The 9021-nt window shown below is 41.4% G+C and overlaps 1 long non-coding RNA gene across 1 annotated transcript; it reads right to left on the reverse strand.

Moving 5' to 3' along the window:
• Positions 1–587: 587 nt before the first annotated feature.
• LOC112926190 (uncharacterized) lies at positions 588–6464 on the reverse strand. Its single transcript, XR_003236282.2, has 3 exons — positions 6363–6464; positions 5206–5273; positions 588–705 (listed from the first exon to the last, which is right to left on the reverse strand). It is a non-coding gene; the product is annotated as an uncharacterized lncRNA (long non-coding RNA).
• Positions 6465–9021: the final 2557 nt, after the last annotated feature.

The raw sequence follows: 9021 nt of genomic DNA on the forward strand, positions 1-9021 counted from the left end.
GAAAAAGTGAAAAAAGACAAAGCTGTAAGCAAAAAAATTTTAGAAAGTGAAATACAAATGAATGTGTGCTGACTAATTTAGTAGCCCAGAAAAAGCTAAACCTTAAACCAACACTGGTAAAAGTTGAAAAAAAACCTGTTTATATGCAGAAACTCTCAACAATGTATGAATTCACATCAAGTACCCCAGGACTTGAGGACGAACAAGCTTACTTAAAAGTCTGTTTATGACTCAGTTAGATCTCTAGATCCCCTCCCTACCCCTTATGGCCAGACAAATACCCATCCCCACTTTGGTAGAAATCTGGAGATGTATTTTCTGCATAGGATACAATAGGTGCACCCTGGACTAGAGAATACTAGACACAGTTGAGAGTAGGGTATCATTCTGAAAACAGGAATAGTAAGAAAATGTATGTATCCTAAATGGTGACATTTGCAGCCAGCTCTGCCAGCAGAGCTCTAAGAATGCCAGCTCCAGGGAAACACAGTGTCCTTCAGTGTAACGCTGGAGGATTCTTCCCCTGAAATATGATCAACCTAAGGGGAAAAATGTATAGATACTGTTATAAAATGGCTTAAACTTACCATTAAAGCCTGTAAGCAAAAAGTCACACCTATGAGCCCAGAGCTTCCAATAAACTTTTCTTGTAACCTAGACTTGCTTGTTTGTATGGTGCCCAAAGGATGACCATCCATCTCTAACCTGAAATACAGATAATAAAACACACATAATAGGTACCTTAGAGAAGACAGATAGAGATTAGGGACAAGACACCCTGAAGGGGAAAAAATACAGACACACACACACATACACACACACACACACACACAGATGTATATAATACATTTACACATACATACTTCAGAGCATCGAGACACTATATTGCATTCATGAGAAAAGAAGAGGGTACTTTTAAAAAGCATATTAAGTAGGGCACTTAGGTGGCTCAGTCAATTAAGCATCTACCTTCTGCTCAGGTCATGATTTCAGGGTCCTGGGATGGAGCCCCATGTCTGGCTCCCTACTCAGTAGAGGAGTCTACTTCTCCCTTGCATTCCACCCCTCCCCTGCTCATGCTCTTTCTTTGTCTTTCAAAAATAAGTAAATAAAATCCTTAAAAAGAAAAGTATACTAAGAGATGAAGGAAAACCTAGAAATTGAAAGTATGACAGCAGATAAATAAAAATTCAATAGAGGAAATAGAAATTAAGGATGAAGATGTATACTCTAAGATAGAACAAAAAGACATACAGAAAAATAGGAAAGAAAGATGAGAAAATAAAAGGATCGGTCCTTGAGGTCCAATGTCTAAATTATAGGGTTTCCTTTTTTTTTTTTTTTTTTTTTTAATAGTAGGGTTTCCAAAAGGAAGAGAAGCAAGGAAATGGGAGGGAAAAAAATACCAACCAAATAGGTCAGGAAAAATTCCCAGAAGTGAATGACATCAGCTTCCAGATTGTAAGGACCTGCCAAATACCCAGGGCAATGAAGACAAATATTTTAATGAAGGGAGAAGGAAAGAAGGAAGGAGGAAGGGAGACAGAGGGGAAGAAGAGGAAGAAAAAAATAGAGGAGAAGGGGAGCGGAGGAGAGGGAAGAAAAATTACAATAACCCACAAAGAGCCACAAATTGGAAAAATTTCAGGGTCTTGTCAATAGTCACATTAGAAGCTAGAAGACCATGTAAGGAAGCCCTCAAAATTCTCAATGGAGTGATTCCTAAGTTAGAATATCATACTTAACCAAACTATCAGTCAGGTAGGAGAATAAAATAAAGACATCTTCAGAGATGTAAGTTCTCAAAATTCTACCTCCCGGATACTCTTTTTCAGAGAGCTCTGCTCTGCCAAAGAATGCACGTCCTTTTAATAAGGTAGAAAACAAAAAACAAAAAGAACATAGGGCTACAGAAATAGAAGATCCAACATACAAAAGGGAGGAAAGAAGTCTTAGTGATGACCGAAAAGGCAGATCCTACAGTGCTATTAAAATCAGCAGGTTCTCCTCTTCCACTGTTGTTGGGAATGTGAACTGGTGCAGTCACTCTGGAAAACTGTGTGGAGGTTCCTCAAAGAGTTAAAAATAGACCTGCCCTACGACCCAGCAATTGCACTGTTGGGGATTTACCCCAAAGATTCAGATGCAATGAAACGCCGGTACACCTGTACCCCGATGTTTCTAGCAGCAATGTCCACAATAGCCAAACTGTGGAAGGAGCCTCAGTGTCCATCGAAAGATGAATGGATAAAGAAGATGCGGTTCATGTATACAATGGAATATTACTCAGCCATTAGAAACGACAAATACCCACCATTTGCTTCAACGTGGATGGAACTGGAGGGTATTATGCTGAGTGCAGTAAGTCAGTCGGAGAAGGACAAACATTATATGGTCTCATTCATTTGGGGAATATAAAGAATAGTGAAAGGGAATATAAAGGAAGGGAAAAGAAATGTTGGGAAATATCAGGAAGGGAGACAGAACATAAAGACTCCTAACTCTGGGAAACGAACTAGGGGTGGTGGAAGGGGAGGAGGGCGGGGGGTGGAGGTGACTGGGTGACGGGCACTGAGGCGGACACTTGACGGGATGAGCACTGGGTGTTTTTCTGTATATTGGTAAATTGAACACCAATAAAAATTAATCTATAAATTAAAAAAAAAGCTACACATAAATAAATAAATAAATAAATAAATAAATAAATAAATAAATAAATAAAATCAGCAGGTTCTGCACCCCGATGTTTCTAGCAGCAATGTCCACAATAGCCAAACTGTGGAAGGAGCCTCAGTGTCCATCAAAAGATGAATGGATAAAGAAGATGTGGTTTATGTATACAATGGAATATTCCTCAGCCATTAGAAACGACAAATACCCACCATTTGCTTCGACGTGGATGGAACTGGAGGGTATTATGCTGAGTGAAGTAAGTCAATCGGAGAAGGGCAAACATTATATGGTCTCATTCATTTGGGGAATATAAAGAATAGTGAAAGGGAATAAAGGGGAAAGGAGAGAAAATGAGTGAGAAATATCAGAAAGGGAGACAGAACATGAGAGACTCCTAACTCTGGGAAATGAACAAGGGGTAGTGGAAGGGGAGGTGGGCAGGGGGTGGGGGTGACTGGGTGACGGGCACTGAGGGGGGCACTTGATGGGATGAGCACTGGGTGTTATTCTATATGTTGGCAAATTGAACACCAATAAAAAATAAAAATAAATAAAATAAAATCAGCAGGTTGGAGCACAACAGAAGGAACTAGGAAGGAATTCTTCAAAAATATATCATTGATGGAATAACTGATGTCTTTGAACCTTTTAAGATGAGAGTATAACACTTGGCAGAAGTTTGGATGAATTGGTGTTATCTACATAGAAGAATAAGCAAATTTAAAAAAAATACAAGACCATTATTAGCCCTAAAGAAAATAAAAAAAAGTTAGGGTGTCGGGGTTGCTCAGTTGGTTGAGTGTCCGACTCTTGGTTTTGGTTCAGGTCATGATCTCAGGGTCATGAGATTGAGCCTCATGTTGGGCTCCCTGCTGAGTGTGGAGTCTACTTGAGAATCTTTCTCCCTCTGCACCTTCTCTCTCTCTCTCTCTCTTCCTGAAATCAATAAATAAATCTTAAAAAGGAAGAGAGAAAAAAAGAAAACAAAAAGTTCTTTAGAAAGGAAAAGTGATGGGTGAATACTGCAGGATTTAGCTGGGAAGAATGTTTAAACTCAGAACACTGGCCTGGCCCAAATCAGATGTAACTGTCATGAGAAGACTTGGGCTGGACTGATACATATATGTGATCATGGAAGAGGAGGTATTGAAAAATCAAGAAGTAGCAATATCTGGAACAAAACAAAACAAAACAAAAACAAATGTAGCTGAAATCGTTGATAGTGGTTGCGTCTGGGGAAGGGCCTCTAGAGGGCAGGCAACAGGGGACCACTCCTTTCTGAAACAAATTTGTGAAGTCATCAACTCTAAATGTAAATGTGTAATTTTGATGAAAACAAGGGCACAAGCATACTAAAAAGCAGAGGCAAAATTTCTCAAATAAGCCATGAGCTCTCTGCCTGTGGATTTCTCCAAAATTTTAAAAGGTTTCTGGGCATGCTAAGACACAGTGTATTTTCCTCATCCACCACAATGTGGGACAATGTGAGAGACAACGTGTTTGGGAACGAAACTGCCCCACCAACCCTGTTATAGTGACCAACGTTCACGAATAATCACAGTTTTTACAAATACAAACCCCACACAATTTTTTTGAGTATTTTTTTCTTTACAGTTTCTGCTGGGATTCCTAGATAGCTGCATCTTTGGTGAATGAGTGGGAACAAAAGATTACCAATAGACAGAGAGCAGTCAGGAGAAGCAACCAGACTTGCGACCAGATGGCAGTTAGCGAGGCTGGGACAGCCAGTAGTCAGCAGAATGCAAATAACAGCAATGCTAATCATTCACATGAATGTAAAACTCCTAGCTTATGAAAAACCCACAGCCTTAGAAAAATATGTCTGCTATAATTGAGAAGAAGATCATTGTTTTTATTTAACAAGATAGCTACAGTGTAGGCATTTGGGGTCAACAGCCCCCTCCAGGCTCCTAGCCAATAACCAAGATCAACTGTGAGCCATGTGAGTGAACCACCTGGGATGCCGCCCATTCAAGCCAGGTAATGCCAAACCCAACTTCTATCTGTAACCCCTTGAGAGCCCCATAAGTGAGAATCACCCAGCGGAGCCTCGTCAATCCAAAGAACAACGAAATGTTATAATAAATTTGTGGTCTAAGCCACTAAGATTTGGGGAGATTGGTTATGTAGCAATGAATAAGCAGAACAAGGAAACTCTACTCCAGCCCTCTCATGTCCCAATAGGAAAATAAAATCCTAGGACAGGGGGTAATTTGGCCAAGGTCTCACAACAGAGAAGACTCAGCCCTTCAAGCCTTTGGGCCATGATTCCTCATCAAGGCCATCGAATCTATACTAAATGCTGCCAGTGTCTTCCTCGCCTTCCTCCTTCCCTTTCTCCTCCTCTTGTAACCTTTTATCTTGATATTTTCAATTTACAGGAAAGTTTCAAGAATAGCACAAGAAACTCCCTATACTGTTCACTCTGATTAACTAACTGTTTGCATTTTACCTCATTTGCCAGTGTTTTTCTCAAGAGAACATTCTCCCGCAGGGAGGCTGCCCACATACCTGATTCCTGCCGAGTGGTTAGCCACTGGTCAGCACATCCCAGCAGGTAGGAGAAGAGAAATGGGCACCTGAGGATGAGAAGGGTAGAAAGGAAATGTGTGGGAGAAAAGAAAAGTGTTAATCAAGAAGGGATGTCAAAAGGGAGAATGGAATCACTCAATATCAATTTTTCCTCATCAAGATATTCCCCAGAAGCAGTTCCCTAAGCTGTGCATATTGAACTTGAAGTCTGAAGGCACAAGTTAGAATCTTACCACTGGCTGTATGACCCGTGGCGAGTTCCCTTCTGTTGTTGAGCTTCAGTTTTTACCTTTGGGTATAAACCACGTCAGTGAGCCAACACATTGGAAGGGCTTTGCAAATGATGCAGATGAAAGGAATTTTAACCACCCGTGTCTGTGGAATCACTTGGAGAGCTTATTAAAAATCCTAATGCTACTGCCCCATCTGCAGAAATCCCTATTTCAATGGTCTGGGGTCCAGGCACTGTAGTTTTTAAGAGATCTTGTATAATTGCTAAGGGCTGTCAAGGTTGAGAATCACTGTGATAGATAACATTGCCATCGCTCAGGGGTTGTTTGAACTCCTGGAACCCTCTGGGCCAGATGACCTCTGTCTCGGCCCCTTTCCCACTTCTGCTACATCTCTCTCGGCACCAAAGTAAACCTCAGAGTTTGGAGGATCCTCCATTCTAAGCCTGGGGTGCTTCACCTTTATTTAATCATCCCATTTCTGCATTATCCCTTTCTTTGTCCCTGATGATCGACACCAGAAAGTTGCTTCCAGAAAGAGCTTCCTAGGTTCCCAACCCCTCTGCTACTAACCAGAGGTTTTCTGTTTCCACTGCAGTTCAGCAGCTGCCATTCTTCCCATTCTATAATGGGAATCTTGCCATTCTATAAACACCTAATTGCTGGCATGCAGATCTATGTAGTTTGGGATTGGTAGGAATTATGACTCATATGTAAATACCTTTGAAAAGAAAAGAAGAAAAGAAGTGTGGGAGGGATTTTATATTCCTTGGTGGTCTTAGCAGGACAAAAGAAGAATTTCCCAGATAGAGCATAACTTTTATTTTATTACAAAAATATCTTTCGTGGTGCATTTAGCTTCTTTTTTCTTTTTTTGGTACAAATATTCAGAAATGAACTACTCACTTTATTTTGAAGTTTAAATTCTTCTATCCCTCCTTCCATCTCCTACTTCTGCTCCTTCCTTCCCCTCTTTCATCCTTCTTCTCTCTTTCCTCCTTCCTTCCTCTGTTAAAGAAAAAATGATCAGGACACTTGTTAAAGACAGTAAGGCAAACTATATTCAAGGGAGATTATCACAATATTAGTACGGATCATTGCAATGGGGCTCAACTCTAAATACAAGGAAAAGTGGGAATTTAGAGCTAAGAAGCAAAGTGGAGGTTGGTAATGGAAAACTATTAAGAGAAAACATCAGAGAATAAGGGGGTGTCTGGTGGCAGGCCAGGGGATCACCCAGGGGGATGGGGAAGGAGGAAGTAGCTAATTAAATAGGAAAGGCCCTCAGATGTGGGGAGTGGGGGATTCTTGCTAAAATTGGACCAGGCAGGGATCCCTGGGTGGCGCAGCGGTTTAGCGCCTGCCTTTGGCCCAGGGCGCGATCCTGGAGACCCGGGATCGAATCCCACATCAGGCTCCCGGTGCATGGAGCCTGCTTCTCCCTCTGCCTGTGTCTCTGCCTCTCTCTCTCTCTGTGTGACTATCATAAATAAATAAAAAAAAATAAATAAATAAAATAAAAAAATAAAATTGGACCAGGTAAAGATGGGCACAGAAGCCTAGTTGAGAGGAGAATTCAGAGGAGTCTAATCAGAGTTTGGTCAAGGAAAGAATGTTTGTCACCTCCTAACCCTCACCCTTCCCTAATTCCCGAGTAATAGGGAGACAACAAAACACAATTTGAAATATGTTATAATAGAATTATATAAACTTTTGTGGAAGTATTCACCTTTGTTTGGGATAGGTACAGGAGAGGGGATATTTTATTTGAATTTGGAAAGATGGGCTTGAGATTTCTTCAGGCAGAGACGGGAAGAAAGATACTCTGGGCAAAAGAACAGCAGGTGTGAGAGCCCAGGGCAGGAACTAACAGGATGTGTCAGGAGAATTGCCTTGGAAGCTGAGAGAACAAGAGTGTTCTCGCAGGGGAAGAAAAGATGATGAATGAGGGATTGTTGTCCAGGACTGTCTGGTGCAAGAAATTCTTAAGGGAAACATCTTTGGTCAGAGGTCTGGTTGGTTCCCCGTTTCTCAGATTCGCACACTCTATTTTCTTAGCATCTGTAGAGGCCATCAGATTGGAACTTGTCCTACCCCCTTTTACTGCTTGCTCCTGTATTCACTGTTTCCACCCTGCAAAACTTTCTCTACAACTATTATGTATATCGATCTGGTTTGTTTGCTTGTTCATACCTTTGTTGTCCATCTTCCTCTTCTAGGATATAAACTCCATGAGGGCATGGCCTTTCTTAGTTACCCACTGAATTCCCAGAACTCAGCCAGTATAGGACACTTGCTAAGTGTTCCACAAATTTGCTGAATAAAGCACATGTTTTTGACCGGAGCCATCCCTTCCCAGGGACCAGAATACTAATGTCCTCTACCTCATTCTCAGTGTCAAGGTCTCTCAGAAGTAAGATCAGAATTCTTATTGATGAGCATGGAAAGAAAATAAAAAGAAACAGGAGCCCTAAGGAAAACCCTAGCTGGGTGAGGCCTGATGAGATGCCCCTGCTCCACAACAGAGAGCACTTACCTGCTCCCAGATCCTGGGCTTCTCTCCCTGGCCCCTCACCCCTCCCTGCCCAGTCCGACAACGACTGCTACCCAGGAAGCTCATTAGCCTTTTCTGCCCATAGTCTTCAGAATGCCACATCCCATCTCCCTGGGGACTTTCTCCTTGGTGCTGTCAATTCTACAGTCACAGCTGAGACTGGGACTGGGGGGAGGGGAGAGGACTCTGTCTTCAAACTCTCAGGAGGGGAGCAAAGGAAGAACCAGCACTTTTGTGCCTTGTGGGTAGGAGAGTGACATAGGGTTAGAGAAGTCAAAGGCTCATCATTAGTTGTTTTTTTCTGACAAACCTGGAGGGCTTTAGGAGTGTCTTTTTGTTGTTTTTGTTTACTTCAAAGTCAAGCAAAGTCTCGTAATGAAAGCTTCTTCCAAACCCCTTTTCTTTGGTTAAAAAGATCAACTCAAAAAAGCCTATTTAAAAAAGAAAAAAAAAAAAAGCAAATAATCTGAGGAGTGTTTTTATTTTATCTCTCTTCCAAGGAAGGAAAAAAGACTTTGCATCAGCTAAAGACAGAGTCATCTGTTTCTGGGCCTTGAGTGCTCATGAGTGAATCCTGTAGCTAAAGGCAAATTTCCATTTCAGCCGCCTAGACTGCCCTAATTACCTGGCGGAAATCACGGAAGGTGATGCCAAGTGGCATTTGAGCCTGTCATTTTCTTTTACTGTTTGGGGGATTCAGATATTTTCCACTCTAATGTGGCAAAATATTCAATCAGCTTAAATTATGCATGCACTCCAGATCAAGCCAGCTAGATGTCAGGAGCAATTCAATATTTTTTTTTGAATTTGGGAGACTGAAAGTCAGCAAGATAAAAGTTTAGAAGAGCTATATACAAATTAACTTTGTAGTATGTGGTAAACAAGTATAGAGGTGAGAAAACTTTTTGTCCCTGGCTGTGCCAGTTTCTGGGATCATTAGACAATTTGCATTAGTAATATTCTGGCAATACTGAACAGACAGTTTTAATTTCCACTGCCCCATCTTGAGTT

This window comes from Vulpes vulpes, chromosome 3 (genome assembly GCF_048418805.1).
Source record: "Vulpes vulpes isolate BD-2025 chromosome 3, VulVul3, whole genome shotgun sequence".
Lineage (NCBI taxonomy): Eukaryota > Metazoa > Chordata > Mammalia > Carnivora > Canidae > Vulpes > Vulpes vulpes.